Genomic DNA, 23,207 nt, shown 5'->3' on the forward strand with positions numbered 1-23,207 from the left:
TGAGGTTATGGGACAAGTGATGTTGTTTGTCCTTGCTTACAGACAACCCCCCAACCTGAAGCAAATACTCACCAGCAACTACACACCACACCACAGAAACACCAACCCAGGAACCTATCCCTGTAGCAAACCTCGTTGCCTACTCTGTCCCCATATCTACTCTGGCAACAGCATCAGAGGACCCAACCACATCAGCCACACCATCAGGGGCTCATTCACCTGCACATCCACTAATGTCATATATGCCATCATGTGCCAGCAATGCCCCTCTGCCATGTACATTGGCCAAACCGGACAGTCCCTCCGCAAAAGAATAAATGGACACAAATCGGACATCAGGAATGGTAACATACACAAGCCAGTAAGTGAACACTTCAATCTCCCTGGTCATTCTATCACAGATTTAAAAGTCACTGTCATTGAACAAAAAAACTTCAGAAACAGACTTCAAAGAGAAACAGCAGAACTAAAATTCATTTGCAAATTCAACACCATTAATCTGGGCTTGAATAGGGATTGGGAGTGGCTGGCTCACTACAGAAGCAGCTTTTCCTCTCCTGGAATTGACACCTCCTCATCTATTATTGGGAGTGGACTACATCCACCCTGATTGAATTGGCCTTGTCAACACTGGTTCGCCACTTGTGAAGTAACTCCCTGCTCTCCATGTGTCTGTATATAATGCCTGCATCTGTAGCTTTCACTCTATGCATCCGAAGAAGTGAGGTTTTTACTCACGAAAGCTTATGCCCAAATAAATCTGTTAGTCTTTAAGGTGCCACCAGACTCTTTGTTGTTTCCAAACAAAGATAAACACTCTAGTAAAAGGTACATTTACAAGTTGAGAAAACAAAGGAAAACTAACACGCCTTGCCTGGCTATTTACTTACAAGTTTGAAATAGGAGAGACTTGTTTAGAAAGATGTGGAGAACCTGGATTGATGTCTGGTCCCTCTCAGTCCCGAGAATGAACACACTCCCAAACAAAGAACACAAACAACAGCCTTCCCCCACCCCCCAAGATTTGAAAGTATCTTGTCCCCTTATTGGTCCTTTAGGTCAGATGCCAGCCAGGTTACCTGAGCTTCTTAACCCTTTACAGGGAAAAGGATTTTGGAGTCTCTGGCCAGGAGGGATTTTATAGTACTGTACACAGGACAGCTGTTACCCTTCCCTTTATAGTTATGACAGGTCCTGTGGCACCTTTGAGACTAACAGAAGTATTGGGAGCATAAGCTTTCATGGGTAAGAACCTCACTTCTTCAGATGCAAAAACGAGGTTCTTACCCACGAAAGCTTATGTTCCCAATACTTCTGTTAGTCTTAAAGGTGGCACAGGATCCTCTGTTGCTTTTCACTCTGCATAGCTGTTCCTGTCCCATGGGGCTGGGCCCAGTTCTTCACTCCAACCCATTGGCTCTTGTCGCTTGCTGATTCAGAGGAGCCTGTGATCCCCACTTGGAGTGGGGCATTGTGGTGGGAAGACCCTGTCTGCCCCTTTTCCGGGCCCTGGCACTGCCAGATGCGTTGTCTCCTGCCAACCTGGGCATATGAGCGGGCAGCAGGGTGGCCAGGCAGTTCTGGGCCACAGAATCTCCCAAAATAATTCCCAGAGCATATCTTTTAAATCCAATCTTGATTTTAAAATTGTCATTGATGGAGAATCCAGTATGACCCTTGTTCCAGTGATTAATTACCCTCACTGATTAAAAACAAAAACAAACTTACACCTTATTTCCAGCCTAAGAGAGGGGAACAACTGTGGGAGCTGAAGAAATAGTGTCATGAGAGAGAGGGCAGGAGAAGGTTATAGAGTTGTACTGTAAACCCCCATTCAGCAAGGCACTCAGGTATGTGCATAACTTTAAGCGTGTGAGTTACACATTGTCATAACTATAAAGGGAAGGGTAACAGCTGTCCTGTGTACAGTACTATAAAATCCCTCCTGGCCAGAGACTCCAAAATCCTTTTCCCTGTAAAGGGTTAAGAAGCTCAGGTAACCTGGCTGGCATCTGACCCAAAGGACCAATAAGGGGACAAGATACTTTCAAATCTTGGGGGGGGGGAGGCTTTTGTTTGTGCTCTTTGTTTTGAGGGGTTCGTTCGCTCTTGGGACTGAGAGGGACCAGACATCAATCCAGGTTCTCCCCATCTTTCTAAACAAGTCTCTCATATTTCAAACTTGTAAGTAAAAAGCCAGGCAAGGCATCTTAGTTTTACTTTGTTTTCTCAACTTGTAAATGTACCTTTTACTAGAGTGTTTATCTTTGTTGGCTGTACTTTGAACCTAAGACTAGAGGGAAGTCCTCTGAGCTCTTTAAGTTTAATTACCCTGTAAAGTTATTTTCCATACTAATTTTACAGAGATGATTTTTACCTTTTTCTTTAATTAAAAGCCTTCTTTTTAAGAACCTCATTGATTTTTTCCTTGTTTTTAGATCCAAGGGGGTTGGATCTGTATTCACCGGGGAATTGGTGAAAGGTTTCTCAAGGCTTCCCAGGGAAGGGAATTAGCCTTGAGATGGTGGCAGCGGACCAGAGCTAAGCTGGTAGTTAAGCTTAAAAGTCTTCATGCAGGCCCCCACATTGTACCCTAAAGTTCAAAGTGGGGATACACCCTTAACACACATACTTGAGTATCTTGCTGAATTGTGGCCTTTAAAAAAATAAATAAATAAAGCTTCACCCTCAAACTGTGGTAGATCACTTTCAACTATTTAATGGTTTTGCTTAAAGGATTTGGCTGTGAGCCTGGGTAGGCTAAGATTTGCTTTTGTTTTAAAAGTTTAAAGAAACTCTTGTCTTGCTGCCTTATTTGGAAACCTTTCAAAATAAAGGAGAAAGGAAGTGTAGGGAAGAAGCTTCCAGGCTTATATTCTGAGTAAGGGATAAAGTATTTACATGTTTGCTTTTCCACAGACTTGACTGTAACATTAAAATAACCTCACAAAGTAGGGGAGAAACATGGCCTCGTAGTACCTACAGCACAGGACTGGGAGTTCGGAAGTCTGGTTTATTAAATTCTTGGGTGTGACCCAGATTTTGTATGTGACTTTTGGCCAAGTTGTTTAATTTTACCTTCTTTGTTTGCATTATAGGGATGTGAATACTTGCCTACCTCTCTGTGGTGTGGTGTGGCATAGTTAACATTTAAGCACCTCGAGATCCTCTAGCTATGGGTGCTGTAGAAGTGTACATGTGTTTTCTATTATTGTATCTACTATTGCATATCTTTTAACCTATTACTTAGTAAAAGCGTAACTAACTATATTGAGAAGTGAAATTCAATACAGTAATTTCTTTCTTGCTATGATTATTATATCCTGGCTTTAAATAAGTGCATGTCTGTTTTCAACCCTTTCACTCCAAAGAGGTGTAATCTTTTCAGAAAGGCAGCAGTTAAGATGTCACTGCGGCACACAGATGTGTGCGTATACATTACTAAAGAGAAATTAATCAGATCAGTGTGAATAGATGTACTTCAGGCAGCAAGCCTTGAAATACATACACTCATTATAAATGACCTCCCTCTTCAAAGTGAGGGCAGTGGAATACTAATGCTCCCAGATGTAGTTGTACAATGCAGAATGCTGGTTTATTTTGAATACAGGTGGAACAAAGTGAGTGGCGTTTGAATTTGGCTGATGGACTTTGAATGTTTGTGTGCTTTGAAGACTAAGAATGATAGCAGCAGTGGAGAGCACTGCCAATAGCCCATTTCAACTGGTAACATACATCTTTCCAAAGAATGTATTTATAGAGCAGAATGCTTTCCAACAAATTCAAGAATTGGTATTTTTTTCCCCTTTGAAATTGTAGGGAGACTTAGAAGAAAACAAATTACTAGTGATAAAATGAGGTGGCAATAGAATTAAATTATTTTGTACCAAATTCTTCAATAAAACTGACAAGATTTGCTAGAATAAAAACAAATGCTCTTCATTTCTTTGGTTCAGTGCCTTCTCAAGCATGGATAGATCTGGACAGCAATGTCACCATTGTCAGCGCTCCTAGCTTGTTCTTTCAGTAACTTTTTTGAATCCAGACCCCTTTGCTTTTTTCCATATAATGACTACTAAGGTATCCAGTAACAGTAAAACAGAAGCACATGTTCTTCAGTAATCAGTACAAGTGCTATTTCAGGATAAGGTAACACTATCAACACAGCAACTGCCGCATGAGTTCATTTATGGGAAATAACTGTGGTATTTTGATCCATAACAGAATATATATTTTTTTGAATCTCCATGGTCACATCCAATAAAGGGGCTTAGATCCCTCAAGAGGGGTATTGTATCCACCATCTTCTTCCTTCATGAAAAAGGATAGGGCTGTCTTCATTGTCCGTCCGTCCGTCCGCCCCCCCCTCCCCCCCCGGACAGTCTTGAAATGGCTTCACATATTGCTGCAATCAAAACATGTCCATAGAGAATGAGTCACAGCCCATTAATATGCAACTCCTAGCATGGGTTAGGTGCGATTGTCTCACTAATGAAATATGTGCTATCGTTGACCTGTGTTATACATGAGATCCGATCAGATGATCACAATGGTCCCTTCTAGCCTTGGTGTCTGATTCTACTGTAGGCAAACTAAAAGGCTGTGTTTAAGATTCTGCCTATTAAAAAAAAAACCCTACATCAAAATGCAGATTAAATTCAAAATGGCATCACTACGGGGCCGTATTCTGCACTGTTAGCCAATACTTATTGGCTGACACTGGGAAATTGTTACTCCTACACGTACAGCTTTGTTACCGTCCGAGACAGGGTAGGACTCAGTACCAGCAAGTGAGGAGGCAGTGTAAATTAGGTAATCAAAATTCCCCAGTTCACACATCGGAAGGTTGATTAATGTGCAGGCAGACTCTTATGTTTATGGCTATGGTAGGAGCTGGTTCAAGCAGACGTGCCCAAGAAGCCTGCATCTTTCCTCTGGACCCCTTTGTGTTCACACTCCATGTTGAAAAAGATCGGTGTCTCTGGAAATAGGGGTACAGATTTTTTCCCCCAAATAGGTTCAGTTCTGTCAGCTTGTTCATTTACTCAGCACAGCATCCTTGAGATTTTAATACATACACCAGTAGCAAAGGTAAGGCTTTACTGAAACAAGGGTAAAATCTAATGAAGCTGCAACAGTTCCCTAGAGAGAGAGATTCAATGCTGAACTATTGAGCATTCATTTATCTTGGTCTGTCAGATGGCTGTGGCTTTGCACAACACCCACACACTCGGTCTCCTCTGCAATTGGGATAAACAGCCATCGATACTATTCCAGAACGCCTGGCAATAATGAATTTTTTTCTGAAGTGGATGGGTGGCCTGTGTGGCTGCCAAGTACGTTGGGAATTTGGGAGTGCCAGGGGAATTAGATCATAAGGTCTTTGGGCCACAAACCATCTTTGTTCTGGGCTCGAACCACAGTGAGCACAATGGGGGCCTGGCCCATGACTGGGGCTCCTACACACGTCACAATACAGATTAACAAGGTTTCCTTTAATAATGTCGGGGGTGAGGTGTGGGGGAAGAAGGTGGTAACTAAATCCTGCCCCAGGCCATGTGGATGAAAGGCTGACTCGGCTTAGGTGAATCTACACAAAAAGCAGCTTGTACAAAGCAAGAGATGGAAGAGACACTGCAATTTAGTCACTTTCCTGATTTTTTAAAAAAAGTGACTCCTGACACATTCAGGGTCACAGACTTAGTATTGGACAAAGCACTGTGTATTTCTGATGAGGGGGACGCTGTCTGTAAAGGCGGCGGCGGGAGCCTTTCTTAAGGCTACTTCAGTTACTTTTTGAGACCTGTCAGTTATCCAGTTTCTAATCCATTAATATGTGCCATGTTAATACTATATTCTAGTGTTTTATCAAAATGTCATGTGTTGCCAAGTCCATCTACTATGTCAATGTTATTACCCATTCCAGCCCAACTAGTAATCTCATAATAAAAGATATCAAGTTAGTTTGACAGGATCTATTTTCCATTAAACCTCTTGTGACAGGATCCCGGGGTGCAGCCTGGGACTGTGGGACCACTGTGCCCCCTTAACTCTCCAGCCTGGGCTGTCTCTCACAGTGCTTTGCTAGTGACAAGCAGCAAACCTCTCCAGGTGCTGTTAGCACTCTGCACAACTGCATGTGGAGCCCCACACCCAGATAGATTGCATGAATGCTGCCAGAGCCACTCAAATATCGTACAGAGGCCACTTCTACACTACCTGCCAGATTGCCGGGTAGGAATTGATCTATCGGGGATTGATTTATCGTGTCTCGTCTAGATGCGATAAATTGATCCCCGAATCGACGCCCGTACTCAGTTCTCCTGCCGAGGTGAAGCGGAGTCGATGGGGGAGCCGCGGCAGTTGACTTTCTGCCGTGAGGACGGCCAGGTAAGTCGAACTAAGATACTTTGACTTCAGCTACACGAATAGCATAGCTGAAGTTGTGTATCTTACATCGATCCCCCCCAGTGTAGACCAGCCCAGAGAAAGGCACCAGAGCCAAATCCCCCCAGCTCCCAGAACGGTACCTCAGGAATATACCATCTTGCACCGCTCAGGGCGAGCAGTGCAACTTTATTAATTGGTTCACGACTTCATCAATGGAAAGTGGATATATACCAGCCTTTGCAAACCTGATCAGATTTACCAAACATTTCAGGCAAACTCACTGGTAAAGATCAACAGTAAAACAAGTTTATTGACTACAAAAGATAGATTATAAGTGATAGGCAAAAAATCAGTTAGTTACCAAAAGAAAACATAAGCATGCAGCCTAAACTCTCAACTCTGTTAGACAGGGGAAAGGCCAAGCATGGGGCCCCTGTGTTCTGTTTTATACCCTTAGTCCATGTGGGTGGAGAACACAAGTCCAGGCACGTCTGGTGGACGTTGCTGAGTCACAAAGTGAAGCAATACGCCGGTGTGTCTCCTGTGAGTGAATCATTGAATTGTAACTCCTCTGATGGACAATGGCTGGTGATGTCTGGTTAACACTCACCTGGGTGCTAGTTACCTCCCTTGTCATTGTCTCTGGAGAGATAGTATCTGGGCACTTCTGTAGCCCGTAGGATTATTTTGCTAGCTATTATATCCTTCTAATTCAGCCAGCAGTATTAATTAATATGTTTCTTTTTCTAATATTAATCCATTTTATTCTTCTATTTTATCAGTATTAATTCATTGGAATTTAGGATGTGTTGAGACATGTATTTCCTAATAAGTTTTGCTGAACTGCAAGAAGCCTACCGGCTTGTAAGATCTGCTATATAGCAAAAAGTATAATCAGTTATAAATATGTTAGCATAAAAGCTGGTAACCTTTGGCACCATTAAGAATGGTCCCTGAACTTTGGGGAACCAAAGGAAGGAACTATCCACATCACATCACAGGTTTATCCAGCTCCTACAACTGGTTTGGTAACCGCAGGGTACACCACAACTCAAGGTCATCAAGAGAGCCTAGGTTGGCAGTTTTGGAGTGAGATAATTCTTATTAATATATTTAGAAAGTAAGTGTCATAATCCACTAACCTATAGGAGAAGGGTACCCATAAATTTCTTAGGGTACAGAAACAAGATTTGGGTATAGTAGGTTGGGCCTGAATTACATAGATCAGGATCCTATAAAATACCCTATAAGGGTTGGTTAGTTAGTCTTTTAGGATAGTTTTCGAGATAAGCTCTTGCTCCTCTAAATTCTAAGTTCTGGTTCTAAGTTCTATACTCTTCTAACTCCTGAAGCTTTGGTTTCTTGGAGTACTCTACTCTTGAGACTATCTATCTATCATCTATCAATCATCTATCTATTAGCTTAGTTTATGCAGTAACTACTCAACATTCCTAACCATCGAGGAAGCCAGCACCATCACGTAATCAGGCATGCCAGGAGTGAGGGTGGTCCTTCACCTCTTAGTACCGGGCTCCCAAGGAAGGGTGCGAATATGGTAGGTTAAGGTACTTATAATAGAAATGTTACCGGCAGAGTTTTGGAATTCTTTTACTGTTTTGCAGTTATAAGTTTCATTGCATTCCTTGTTTTATGTTAATGGCAATAAAGATTTTATCAATTTGGTATTGTCCTCAGTGTATGCATTCTTGCCGAGTACCCCGAGAATCCTCTCCCGATATAGAACTCTCTGAGTTCTTAAACTCTGTAGTATGAATTGGATAAGAACCTATAAATCTTCTGGTCGGATATGATCAGTGGTGAGCCATAAAAATTCACCCATCAAATTCAGGTCAACACCTCCCAAACCCACAGCATATTTTAGTGACAACCATACAATACATTCTCACAACTTCATATGCATTGATATACATATTTAGGTAGAAAAATGACTTTCAGCAGATCATCACCTTTCCCCTGATACCTCACACGGCCTGCTTTATATGCTGTATCACAATTATATATCAATGAGGAATATGGGGGTTACAGGATGCGCTCCCCAAGGTATAGAATGTCACACCCATTTTGATTTGCATTAATTACATTACTGTTCTTTACTTCTTTATTAATAGAGCTCTGTATTGGCCATTCCATTATCTTACCTGATATCTACGACAGGCTGACAGTCCTATAATTACCTGGGTCATCACATTTGCCAGTTTTTAAAAACTGGCATAACATTAGCTTTCTTCCAGTCTTCTAGACTTCCCTAGTGTTCCAAGACTTATTGAAAATGAACATCAATGGTCCAGCGAGCTCCTCAGCCCGCTTTTTAAAAACAATTGTATGCAAGTTATCTGGACCTGCTGATTTAAGTGTTTAACATTAGTAGCTTCTGTGTATCATCCTCCAGAGATACAAGTGGAATAAAGATTTATCATCATATGATGAGACTATATCATCTGCTTTCCCCAAATACAGAAAAGAAATATTTATTGAACACTTCTACCTTTTTTGCATTATTAATAATTCTACCATTTCCCTCTAGTGATGTATTGTCATGATGCCTTTTGTTCCCTATATATTTTTAAAATTCCATCTTATTCTTAACTTTGCTTGCTACAGACTTCTCCTTGTGTCCCTTTGATTCTCTTGTCAATTTTCTACAATTCCTAACTTCTGATATTCATTACTATCAACTTTCCCTTTCTTCCATTTATTTTTATTCTATGTACAGTAAAAGCTTTATCTGGCATATTGGGGTAATGGGGAGTGCCGGTAAGTCAAAACTTCTGGAATTCCTCCTGGTCCTCTTATCGCTGATGGCCACAGCCAGCTCCTAATCTGTCTCCAGTTGTACAGAATGCTGTTACACCTACCTCTGGTGGTTATGACTGACAGGCCTCTTCTCTGATTTTCAATCTCACTAACTCCTTTGTGGCCAGCTCCATTCTTCCTCGAGCCTTGGGTAATGTCGTTTCGTAAGCCTGGTTCTCTAGGAACTCCTCAGCTTTTCTGATTCTCAGAAGCATCTCAACTTTCCCCTCCAATGCAAGAATCTTCTCCTCCACCACAGCCACCAACTTGCACTTCATACGCATGAAATCCCTTCTGTCTTGAGGCAGGAAAGAGAACATGGCACATGCATTGCAGGTCACCCCTCACTGTTCCATTGCTGGCCATCTTGATATTACCCGTAGTGCTGCAGCTAGAAGGAAAGTATCTTACTCTCCCTCTAAACTCCCTCCAAAACTCCCCCGGAGAAGCGTTGTGATTATCTAGTCTCATCTCCTTGTGTATAACACAATCCATAGAGCAGTGGTCACCAACTGGTCAATCCTAGAGGATCTCCCATTCAATTGCAATCTCTGGCAGTGTAGTGGGGCTGCCGCTAAGGCAGGATCCCTGCCTGCCCCAGCCCCATGCTAGAGTGGATATTTTTTGAAAAGAGAGAATCTTCATTTTAAATATTGCCAGTGAGGGAGAATCCACCACACCCCTTGGTAAATTGCCTCAGTGGTTAATTACCTTCACTGTTTTAAGTGGTTAATTACCTTCACTTTATTTCCGGTTTAATTTGTCTAACTTCAACTTCAAGCCATAACTCAAGCTTGTTACACCTTTCTCTGTTAAACTGAAGTGTCAATCATTAAATATTTGTTCCCTAAGTAGGTACTTATTGACAGATGCAATCACCCCCCCTTACCTTTTTGATAGACTCAAAGAGCTGTTGATTTCATGTATCATTTTCTAATTCTTTAATCATTCTTGTGGCTCTTCATTGAACTCCCTCCAATTCAGCAACATCTTTCTTGAATCGTGTACACCAGAACTAGACACAAGACACTAGACACTTTGACACCATCAGATCAGGATTAAACAAAGACTGTGAATGGCTATCCAACTACAGAAGCAGTTTCTCCTCCCTTGGTGTTCACACCTCAACTGCTAGCAGAGCACCTCACCCTCCCTGATTGAACTAACCTCGTTATCTCCATACTGATTTATACCTGCCTCTGGAGATTTCCATTACTTGCATCTGAAGAAGTGAGGTTCTTACCCATGAAAGCTTATGCTCCCAATACTTCTGTTAGTCTCAAAGGTGCTACAGGACCCTCTGTTGCTTTTTACAGATTCAGACTAACACGGCTACCTCTCTATTCCTACTCAAGGTTCCCCTATTAGCCACGAACAGACATACCTAATGGGGAGAATTGGAGGGAGTAGCTGCAAACTCTGTGCTTGGAGGTAGCAGGACTTGGTAAGTGGTGTGTTTGGTTCATCTGTTGGTTACTTGATTGATAGTTTGCTCTCTGAGTACAGGCTGCATAACTGGGCCATGAGCCCCTGAGTAAGCAGGGTCCCTTGCAGAAGGCCACAAAGCTTTAGCCCATGAAGGTCTATGGAGGCATTCTACATGGCTGGAAATAAAGATAGGCAGGCTGTGGCCACTGGCGACAAGAGAACTGGGACGAATTCCATGCAGATAAAAGTTTTGAATTGATGCCAACTCCTCAGTGTGGAATCTTTGGAATATACCTCTCAAGGTACAGCAGATCCCAGGGAACAGAGATGTATGGGACACCTGTAGATGGCAGCTTGGCCCAATCTGTACGAAAATCAAGCTTGCCTCCAAAGAGTTCTCCAGTTGTCCAAGGAGATCCTTGTTGGAGAGTCAGTACTCAAAAGAATTGAAAGAAGGTCTGCCTGTCCCTTGCAGAATGACACGATGGCTTGCTGCCTTTCTGGAGCCAAGAAATGAGTCATCATTCTAAGACTGGACAGGCTTCTGAAGTCGACAGGCAGCAATCCATAGGTGATGGTTCATATTGGCACTAATTACATTGGCCTCCTGTGTATGTGCATCAGGAAATTAATAATGTACTCACTTCTGAAGAGAGGTGAAATCCTTAAGGCTTGATTATGTTAGACCTGCCAGCTACTCTCATCTCAGATGTACTATAAGTCAACAAGAGGTCCAAGGTCACCAAGATAGTGACAGAACAAATACCTCAAAGAGTGAGTGTGTGTGTGTGTGTGTGTGTGTGAGAGAGAGAGAGAGAATAAAAAAATCCAACTTCCATACACTTTGAAAAGCAATATGATGTGGGAAACCTAAAATATGATGTGGGAAACCTAAAATATCATTTATAACATGAGTTTGAGAATCTGTCTGTGAATATTATGGAGTTACAGCAATCTTCATAGCATCATAGAATATCTCTAGGTCTTTATCTACTTTAGCTTACAAGCTTGAAAGCAAGATCTCACTGGACCAGGGACAATGAGTTCTTAAATACTGACCAGTTAAGAGTTATCATAAAGACTAACTGTATCCTAGGAGGAAACCAGTTTACCCTACCTTTCTCAGGGGCGGGGGAGTGGAAAGTGGAAAGTTACCAAGCAGAACAAAGAAGCTAAAGTGTCCATAGGGGAATATAGAAGTAGACTCAAAGCCTCCCAGGGAAGCTTGAGCAGGAGGAAGGTAAGGGATAGACCAACATCAAAGAAGGCAAGCTAAAGAAGAAAGCTCCATGTTTCAGACCTGCAGCAGATGGACCTGGACAACCCCAGAAGATCTGACCCCAGCCCAAAGAAGGCTCTGAAGTGGTGAGGAAAGTCAGAGAGAAATATATGTAAGGGCCTCTTCTGTATGGATCTGTGTAGTTATTGTGCTGTTAAACAGCAATAATGGGTTAGACTTGGGCAAAGCGTCTGTCAATGTTATATGCTTCACAACTACCATGTGCCTCCTGAGCATTAAACTGTAACTCAGAAGGTTCACATCTTTGGTAGGATTCTGGGAGAGGGTGTGATTAAACTATTGAAAAACTGTCCTAAGTGAGGAAACACATCCCCAATTCTGGACTAAAAGAACCCAGCCGGTCCTGAAATCTTTGCTTCCTTCCCATAAATAAACAAATACCTGGATAACATTGAGCTACTGCTTTTAACCATTCTAGCTGGTCACTGGAAAAAAGAAAACACTCCTGCTGGTAACATCTAGACCTCATGGGACAAAGGCCCATTCTTTAATGGTTTTTACAGTTCGTGAAGGGAGAAGCCTCCTTCTCTTACCAGAAAAGACTACAGTTATAACACCACCTTGAAATGAACTGCAATATAATCCTTTCTCTGCTGCCATAGGCCCATGGGGTCTCCCTCTTTGTCTACTACCTTGTTTGGGTGGATCACTTTATCAGTGCCAAAATAATTTTAAGCTAAGCAGAAATGGTGCCTGGATTACAGAATGCCCCTATGTGGCTCAGTCATTAGTCACATAACTCCATGCCTGCTTTTGGCTGAATAACCACATGCACACCCAGCACTTAAGGACTGAGAATTATTGTAGTCAGCAATGCTCTACATGGTGAGCAACTGTCTCTCAGGTACACCTGGAACAGTTTTTTGTAACAAAATTAAAGGATGAACCACTGAAATGAAACCCCCCACTGCAAGTTAAAGGGCACAGAATTTGGGAACATCTGTCCAGCTCAGTAGCTTGAGAGCTCATGGGAAGGAGGGTATGTGCTGTGCAGACCAAAAAGATTATGGGATACTGCAGAACAGAAAAAATGATTGACCTATTGAAGTTCAAAATGTAAAGAAATTAAAAAAGATTAAACACTTCTTAGAACAAATAGCAATCTCTCTCAAATGGGCTCTCTGGTCTGCATGCAAGTCGAGAAGTGTAGACAATAGGTTTCCAATGGTGTTTGTTAGTTTAGCAAAACATTGGAAAAACTCTCTGAAAAAGCAAAGAGCACTTTGGCCTTGGACCCAAAACTTATTTAAATCTCTTCCCAAGGGTTAGAGCTTAATTAAACATGAAGAACATAGCAGCTGGATGCTGTGCAACAAATATTTGCTGATACCAGAAGTAAAGTGGGTACCAAAAGAAGTTGAGTTTTCCTTAATATAGTGTTTGCTTAAGGAAAATGCTATGGTAGCTCAGTGAGGGAAGAAGGGTTTGAATAAGACAGATCAATGGGACACAACAAAAGAGGTGCAAAAATGGTTTTGAGAAAGTGGCATGCGCAAACATGTACACAGTGTGGTCTCAGAGTGGTTTTATTACAAGATCAGGAGCTGTGTAGCGTAGCTGCTGCCTGTACACAAAACAAACCTCCAGAGGATGGTCCATTACCAGGACACTTTCAGATGGAAGGGGGTGAAAGTACCTTGTCCAATATGGCTCTCCAGCCTGCTACTTCCAATGCACACCCCAAGAACAACTGCTTTGGGAACACATTGTAACCCACCATGTATCCCGAAACATAGCCTGTCACAAAACAGCGCCAGACCACATCAGCATCCTCAGGGGAGGGGTTAAAGCCATCAGCGTTGAGAGAAATGATAGTTTATTTGGGGTATTGTGAGTCTAAGGTCACCTTCCTATTAGAGTGAATCACTCACTATCCCGCTCTATGTTCCTGGGTCTGGTTAGCTCACCTTTTCATTGGTGGTGGGGGCTTTTATGTCATGAAATAAAATATAAAACCAGGTGGAGATAATTCCTTAGAAATATTCTCTGGTAACACTCTTTGGCAAGGAAAGGCATGGCTAACACCTTTTCACACTTGCTTAATATCGTAGGGGTGTGGTTGCACCAGTATAGTTATGGCTGTCACACCTGCTGTTTAAAGTTCAAGCTTTCTAAGTGCTCTAAAACTGACCTGCTTTGTTGAATCCCTTTGAAATGTAGTGTTCCTGAGGTGGGTGCAGAGGATACCATAGTGATCCAAATTTGGTATCATTTGAAATAGGGAGGTGCAAAGATATAAGCCCTGAAAAAATAACCACTTTTCAAAACTTCTGATGTTTTGTTTTGTTTTTTAATTGCAGCGTGCTGGAGATCAAATTATTGAAGCAAGGTGGGTCAAAACGATCTCAATTGGAGTTTTACCCAAGAGTGCATGGCACACACCAAATCTTTAGGGGATGGTGTTTAAAACACGTTCAGTATGTCGCTTGCGTACATGTGCAGGCTGGAAGGATTATACCATCAAAAAACAAAACCAAACCATGACTGGGTTTCTAGGTAACCACTTATGCTTATCTGGGAAGTTCTAGGGACTGTGCCAACACCATTGCCCCACTCAACGTATCAGCGCCAATAACCTGAGCGTTTGTATACCTGTGCAATGGAGTTGTTAATTCATGTTGCTTGCTACTACTTTTGTCTGTTACAATGTATTTTTTTTATTTTGTGGGGAGGTTTACTGTCAATACAACAGAATACTCAGGAAGTAGACTAACCAATATTTGTTATATCCAGCGGGGAGGAGCTGGAGATAGAAGACTGGGGAGGGGGAAGACAGGGAGAGGAGTTGTGGCTGCAGAAGGGTCAGGAAATGAAGATGGGTGGTAGGCAAGCCTTGGATTGGTTGTTTAAGGAAAAATCTTTTACTAGCCCCTGGGGGAGACATAGGGGCAAGTGGCCACTTCCTGATCTCTGGGTAGACTAATGTGGTGTTTCCAAAGAGACACAGCATGGAGATCTGGAAGCGATGGCGCAAGTACCTTGACTGCTGAGGGAGAAGAAATGTGAGTGCTGTCAGGGTTGTGATTCTGAGCCATTCCTGGATCATGAAGTTGCAGGAGAGCAAGGAGTACCCCACTACATAGGAATTGATGACTACAGGCTGACTTGTGGGGAGAAAAGTGACCTGCATTCAGTGACATGCCATCTGTGTATGGTAAGGCTGCATTGTTTAAGTGGCACTCCATGGGATGATTCTGTCTGTCCCCCAGGGATGTGCTTAGAATGACGGCACAGGGGCTATGAAGGTGAGGACATAGCGCATCCTTGCCTGCGTGGTACAGGTGAGATCATGCAGCTTTTTGCCCACTCAGCAGCATCTGGCCGGTGACTTAAGAGGCTGTGATCTACTGGAGGTTGAGGTGATTCACTTGGGTGGAAATGATCTGGCCCTTTTATTCCTGGCGCACATCTCATGCGATGTAGGAGAGCGGATCTGGACCGCATCAGAGGATTGTGCTCAGGAGCTGTGATTGTTCCTTCTGATTTGGCTGAGCGTCTGAATAATCACTACATTGATATGAAAGCCATTAAATGGCAAAAGAACATTAATAGAGAAATTATAGGGTTCATGGCTGGCCAGAAAATGTGTACTGTGTGGCAAAGAAACATAAGCTGTGCACCTCATGAAGGTGGAGTAGAGCTATTGAATGGGGCCAAAGGATCTTTCTGTCCAACAGTATTTTGGAACAGAACCCCTGTCTTTGATTTCTCTGGAGGGTCCTGCCAAACTCCACCCTCTAACCAGGAGCACCATTCCACTGTAACATAGTTGTCTTTCGCTCCAGGCCCTGCATGTGAGTTGGGTTGCATGCAGAAAGGAAAGGCAATAGAAACATTTGTATAGCAGGGATTGAAGATTTTAGGGTGATGTTTCCTGCTTGAACATAGATGGAATCCTATGGGTGAGAGTGAATAGGTTAGAAAAGGAAGTGAAAAGCTTGTACATTTCAGCAACTCTGGCCTTGGCAGAATAAAGGTATGTGTGTTAGTGGGTGTTTTGGGGTATTGCTGAAAAACGGCAGAGTTAAGGTTGCATGGGCAACCTTCGCTATGTATTCCTGGTTTACAGAAGTTTTGAATTTTGCTCAATTCCACATTCTGCAAGGGGATGACAGACCACCAAGGATCCTTAAGTCTGCACTAACATTTTTCCACTGAGCTTACATTAGTGTGGTGCCCAGAGGCCTATTGTGCTTGGGACTTCTGTGGCAGAACAGACATTAGCCATAGTGCCACTGGCATTTTTTCCCCCAGAGCTATAGCTGTTGTGTAAAGTGTGTGTGTGTTGCTTTATAAGGGCTAGGTTGTCAGAGCCCTTACTCAGCTCTGCAGGGGAGTATGGCCTATTTGCCTTTTCAACTCAGCTCTGCTCGGATTGTGACTCTGCCCATAGGGAGGAGAGCAGAGGCCAACAGAGCATACAGCAAGACTCGTGAGTTCTCCCAGGCTTTCCCAGGGATGGGGCTGATTGTTGGGAATGGGCACAGCCATTTTGGGAATGCTTCTGCATCTGCAGCTTTGAAATGTTGTCATGTTAATCAGCACATCTGAAAAAACTAAGGTAGCCACACCATGGACACCTGACAGCACCGGTGGTTTAATATATAGAGTTATACACCTATCTCATAGAACAATGAAAGGTCATTGAGTCTAGTCCCCTGCCTTCCCTAGCAGAATCAAGTACTGATTTTGCCCCAGATTCCTAAGTGGCCCCCTCAAGGATTGAACTCTCAACCCTGGGTTGAGCAGGCCAATGCTCAAACCATTGAGCTCCCTGTGGTTCTATGATGGGGTATACAACAACCCTGGTTCTGTGATGGGGTATACAAACCCCACACTGGGCAACACGGGTTTAACAAGCCAATGGGGGCTTAGGTGAGAGGTGTCAGGATTGGAGGGAGGAGCTTAAAAGGGAAGAACCCGGTTCAGCCGATGGCAGACCAGAGAGCAGAGCAGAACTTCAGTCCTGAGCTCCCGGAGAGAAGGCTGGCTGAAGGCAGGAGTTCCCCAGAAGACTGCTGCCCAACAGCCTCACCCTGAAGGGAAGCCCTGATGCTGACTTACCTTGAGAGTGAATCATTCCTCTCTTTCTACTTGTGAACTCAGTTTCACGCCACAGCCTGCCAAGGGCCTCGAAGGAAGAGAGTCTGACCCCCACTTTGAGACGATTCCATTGTGTTATTCCCATCTCGTTCTCTTCATTGATCCCCCAGGAAGAGGCGGACAATCCGGGGTCCAGCTAGAGAGCTGAGTCTCTTGGGTCTGGAACTGGAGGAGGAAAACCACCCCGACATCGTAGAGCAGGTGCTGGGGCCCTGACCAGAGCCAAGAGGAAGGAACTCTGGTGACAACGTCCAAACAGCCCACTGTACACTCAGGGACAGACCCTCTGACCGGGGCCAGGCTGTGTGCAGTGCTTTTCTTTTGCTGCTGCTTATATGGCGGTAGATATCCCTGCTGTGCATCAGACAGTCACAGGATCCAGTGCTAATAGAACAGGCTCTGCGGGATCTTGTTACATTGCTATGGAAGTAAATTTTGTTTTTTATAAGGCAACAGCCCCAAATTTCTGGCTTTTTGTCCAAAGCCAAATGGAACTTTAGTCTCGAGTTTTGAGAATTGGTAGGGATTGAAAGAGAACCAAGTTCATGTAAACTTATAAGCCTTAAAGCAATCGGAGCCATCCAAATGTCAATGCGCCATTGAGGCGGGCAAAGCACTTGCTTGGAAGCTTTTAAACAGAGCTTTTAAAAACAAGAAACACTAGAATCAAGAGTGTGAGGGGAGATAATGAGCTACTTTCAAAATAAATGTGCCTCCCTGCTGGGGCTTTTATAACCAAAAATAGCATATTACATGCAGTGATTTGCAACATAGTTGGGTAGGGTACATTGGCAAAGAATAGAGCCAGAGAAATCACAGTTTAAAGAAGTGTCTGAGCCCATGAGGATGCCTGCCCAAGTGTTAAAACCTGTGCAACTAACTTGGCTCATAAGAGTTCTGAGAGCCGCTGGCTGAGAACGTGGCTCCATAATGCAATAGTACAAGTTTTAAGATGGCACATTACCTGTTATAATTTGACCTAGGGTGATATCCCTGCTTCCTGGATTGTCACAGCCCAGTTCAGCATTTGCTACAACATGGCTTTACAATGCACGTATCAATTTAAAAGGACCCTTCCCCTGCTGCACCAGATCAGCTGCACCTTTTATTGGTTTCTTCTGCACATCCCTCTAGCTGCTTCTGTCATCTAGCTTGTGTTTTTCTCCCACTGTCAACCTGCATGGTATTTGAAGGAAATTTCCTTTAATTAAAGGTACGAACACTTTGTCACAGATTAAATGCCCTGCTTTATCCTGAAAACACATTAAAATTAGCTACTGGGTTTTGGTAGTGGGGATATGACACTTTTAAAAAAGGGCAGATGCTTAGTAAAACTTAAAATCTCCAAGGGAACAGCCTTGTATCTAGAACTGTACTTTGGAGTGGGAATGGAAGGAAGGAAGAAGCCACTATGGTGTCATGATGTCACTGGAGGATTTCTCAATACTGGGATAATCCTTTACTGGCCTTTTAACCCAGATTCCAGGCTGCCTTGTACTGCAAGAACAGCATAAAACAGTCTTCATGGGTTCAAGATCTAATTTGCCGTGGTTCTTAATTGCATCACAAAATGGCTTCCAGACATCCACTTTCCATGTAAGCTTTCATCACCTATGGATGTAGCCCAGAGAAGATCATCTCTCTTTGATGTAAAGGGTAGATACATTGTGAATGAGCATGAGTTTCATGTGGGGTCACTAGTAAAAGCCTATGTCCCTCTGGTCATTGATATCCGTGTGAAACGTGTATTCAGATACTATGTAAGGAGTTACATATATTTACTGAAAATAAGTTCAAAGTCTGTCTAGGGACTGGTGACCAGCAAAGGTGAAAAGCAGGTTTTCTGTCAGACAAGACCTATTTAGCTAGCTGTCTACATGTGAATTACATATTGTAGAGGTCATAATGGGTCTCCTATCACCCGGTCTGAAATGAATGTTAATGAAGGATTGCAAAAACTTCAAAGGAAGAAAAATAACAGGGAAAAAAGCAACATGGGGATGGGGGAGAACCATATTTTGAGGTACCCATCAACGGTTTGCTTGAGTCTAATTGCGGGGACAACGTTGAGCATCCCTGAGCATTGCTCACCTAGGAAGTGAATGGACAGCGAATTTGCTTCATGAAAGTGGAATCTCACCCAGATGTGGCTGAAAACGCTGGAGAGAACTTTGGGTAAAGAGAAGCTGCTTTAGACAAGAGGGTAACTTGTTAATTCAGTTTAGTTTCTAGAAAGCGTGTGCTGATTTTGTTTTATGTGTAACACTTGTTTCTAATATTCTGACTTCCCTTTGAATCCCTGTTCTTTATAGTGAAAGCGAGCGTACATTTATTATCTAAGTGCTGTGGTGTTAAGCAAAATGGTGGTCCTCAGCTGAAAGTTATAGCTGGGGTGGGCTTTTCTTTGGGAGCAGCAGGCCACTTGGGAGCAGTAGGTAATTCCCAGTTTTCAGTGGTGACGGGGCTGGACAGCAGGGAATGTTCCAAGGAAATGGGGACTGGTGTGTAATCTATGGTTACCTGTGGAGAGAGACTGAGGCTGGAAGGCAGTGCTTGTGCAGCCATGGGCGGGTGCTTTCAGGGAGCTGGTCCACAGCTGGCACAAACAAGACTGCCAGGCACTAAAGGCTGAGGTGCCTCGCAATCCCACATGCCCCTGGGGGGAAGGGATAGCTCAGTGGTTTGAGTATTGGCCTGCTAACTCAGGGTTGTGAGTTCAATACTTGAGGGGGCTACTTAGGGATCTGGGGCAAAAATCTGTCTGGGGTGGTCCTGCCTTGAGCAGGGGGTTGGATTAGATGATCTTCTGAGGTCCCTTCTAACCCTGATATTCTATTAGAACATCACAGTTAAGTTTGTCTTAGCTAGCAAGCAACTCTCCTCCAAACATTCCTTCCACCTTCCCAGCTCACAATCTGGACTTCAGAACAAATGCAGGATTAAATTATATCGCTTCAATGAAAGATATTAATGTGTTTGTACAGCTACAAACTACATTCTAACTTCATTAGTCTCCCAAATATTTCACCCATTGTATTATACACTCTGTTTTTGGAGACAGGATAATTTTTGCTAGTCTGGTAGTCTATGCAACAGTTATAAGCAACAGCTATAAGCGCTTACAATGTATTCAGATCAATTTTGCTTCTGGTAATATGTGGCTTTATGCATGTTTATTCTTGATGAACTTCTGTAGCTGAAATCGAAAATGAGGGAGGGGGGAGGGGAAGCTACCCAATTTTCTTTTTTCCTTTAATGGCATTCAGGGTTTCATACTGGATTGTACTTTCTTGATAGGATTTTTGTTGTCTGGACTCTAATTTGAACTCAGTGTGGCCTTCAGAGCAGTGATGTAATCTGTAATAAAATGAAGTACTACTTAATAGCAGACAGCTGCATTCTCTGTTAATTTAATTTCCTGAATGGTCAAATGTATGTAACCCTTCAGACTACCTGAATGCTGACTAAGTAGGTCACATAGAATTGCCTGCATCTGAAAGAAGTAGCTGCAGCCGTCTTACAAGTGCAGATTTGAAAAAAGGCAGTTTTGAGCATCTGATCTCTCTCAAATGGCAAACCCAGTAAGAAAAGGCAGGAGTCAATATAAAACTGGCCTTTTCTATTTGTTTCCCTGAGTTTACCAACACGACCTCAATGCTATCTGGGCTGTGGCTCAGCCAGACACACTGAAAGTCACTGAACTGTGCCAGATGGGTTGAGGTGGAGATGTGAGCTGGGCACTTTCAGCATGCTGAAGGCACCTGTAGCCAGCGTCTGTTCACTAACACCACTAACGGCTTTCTAGTCAGGTTGCACAGGACATAGGACTGAGCCTCTGTGGTACTTCACAGAAGGCAAGCGCTAGGACAGACAAGTAAGCACCCGTTTGATGTACCTTGTGCTGGGTAATAACACAAGAGGACTCCTATTCTGATGTTACTAAACTAGCTCTAGCTTAAAGCAATTATTTACAGAGGTGCCGGAAGTGCAGCTTAGCATTCAAGCCATGTGCACACAGACTGACTTCCTGGTGCTGCCTCCAACCTTGTCCCTCCTCCAACCTGATCTCCCTTAAAGTTCCACGCAGGTTGCTATATCGCATAGCTCTCCCATTTGAGCAGGGGGTTGGACTAGATGACCCCCTGAGGTCCCTTCCAACCCTGATATTCTATGAGAGCCAATTGAAAACATACCTGAGGTACATACCGCAGAAGTATCAAGATCTCATGATCAGTGGAACTGAAGGAAGTTTATGGATCCGCAGTGTCCATGTAGATCCTCTCGGTAGGATTCTGACTCATGATCCCAGGGCTTTAGATGACTATGCTGGCAGAAAACTTGTGGAAACAGAGGCAGAAAGCTGTGGAAACAGAGGCAATGGCAACTTTGTGGCTGAGTAGCAGATGTGCTTTCTCTAGCTGAGGATTGGCTGGTCTGCCCACTGGGGACCCAGGATGGCCACCTGCCAGGAGGATTTTCCTCTGGGATTGTGGTGGCTGACAGTGAGCCAGGGCAGGTGAGAAGGACCTTATGATGGTCCAGCCAGCCACTAAATCATGCCAATAGGGATTAGATATGATCGTCAATCTCTGGCAATGGGGAGCCAGTTGTACTCTCGTAGGTTTTTGGAAAGCCTACTGGCATTGTGGGTGTGTTCTGTCTGGGGCCACTTGGAGACTGAGCCAGCACTGTACTTGGGGCCGAGGGGTACACGGCTGTTTTGGTGCGGTTGCTGTGGCCTGCCCTCTGTCCTTGAAGTGGACATGGAGGGACAGCAGGCCCTTTCTGCTAGGGGTTGGTAGTGATATCCAAGCAATGGCTACTTCAAGTTGCATCTGCCTCCAAATCCCTTCTTCCTTGGTCTGTTGGTGATCTGACGAGCATAGACCATTACCTTACAGGATTATCAACTTGATTTCCCAGTGCTCTACTGCACCCTGAACGGGGCCACCCCCTAACACCTTACATCGATTGCACAGGCTCCCACTATTAATCTCCTAGCAAGGTGACTGGGGTCCCACTAGCCCCCTCAACCCTGGTTACTTCCATGTTGCTGCGATGAGGGCACTGCCTGCCTCATCCCTCCACCCTGGAGTTTGGAAAACAGTGTCCACTCCTGTCTTGTTCCCACCCCACACAAGAGAGGATTGGTATGGCAGGCCATTCACCATGTGCTGCTATGAACAGTGCTCCCTTTAACCCTGGTCTGGAGGGTCTCAGAGTTCACCTGGCTAACCCCTGCCCCTGAGTGGGGCACCTAGTGCTGCAGCCTCTGGGGGTTTGTCATGGGCTGGTGCTCCTTGATGTCCTAGTCCAAGTGTCTCTCCTTCTATACCAGCCTTTGGGGTGATAGGGAACGGTGCCATGTTTCCCCCATGGCTGTGGGGGGGGGGTCCTCTAGCCATCCATCAACAGTGTGGACCCTGCATGGGTCCCAGTGTCTGGGATCCCGGTATTCTCTTGCTGCATGTGCTGACCAGGTGGCGCATCTGCCAGCTCAAGAGGGTGATGGCCTTGCAGCTGCAGTGAGGAGGACAGCAAATGCTGTATGATTATCCTTGTTCTTCCCCCATGTTCATTTTGGAGGGGAGCAGCATCAAACCTGGTGCTCAATATTGGTCAGGGTCAGTGGCAGCAGGGTCCCATCTGTGGCCTCACAGACCTCCTGGTGTTTGGTTAGTCTCTCCTCAAAAGGCTGCTTGATATCTGACCACTTCTTTTGTTCACCATGGCACATGCCCTGCACTACTGAATCTTAGGCCTGGTCTACACTAGGGAGGGGGGATCGATCTAAGATACGCAACTTTAGCTACGAGAATAGCGTAGCTGAAGTCGACGTATCTTAGATCGACTTACCTCCCATCCTCATGGCGCGGGATCGACAGTCGCGGCTCCCCTGTTCACTCCGCTTACGCCTCTCGCCCTAGTGGAGTTCCGGAGTTGACGGGGAGCGTGTTCGGGGATTGATTTATCGCGTCTAGATGAGACACGATAAATCGATCCCCGACAGGTCGATTGCTGGCGGGTAGTGTGGACATACCCTTAGGCCTTAACCTTCCCAAGGTGCTTTGGAATCCTCGCTTCCTGCCAATGGACCCTGACATGTCAGATCTGTTTTTAAACTAGTAGAGGTCTCCTCCAAGCTAAGATGCTTTATTTGAGGCTGCATAGA

This window comes from Malaclemys terrapin, chromosome 11 (genome assembly GCF_027887155.1).
Source record: "Malaclemys terrapin pileata isolate rMalTer1 chromosome 11, rMalTer1.hap1, whole genome shotgun sequence".
Taxonomy (NCBI): Eukaryota; Metazoa; Chordata; order Testudines; family Emydidae; genus Malaclemys; species Malaclemys terrapin.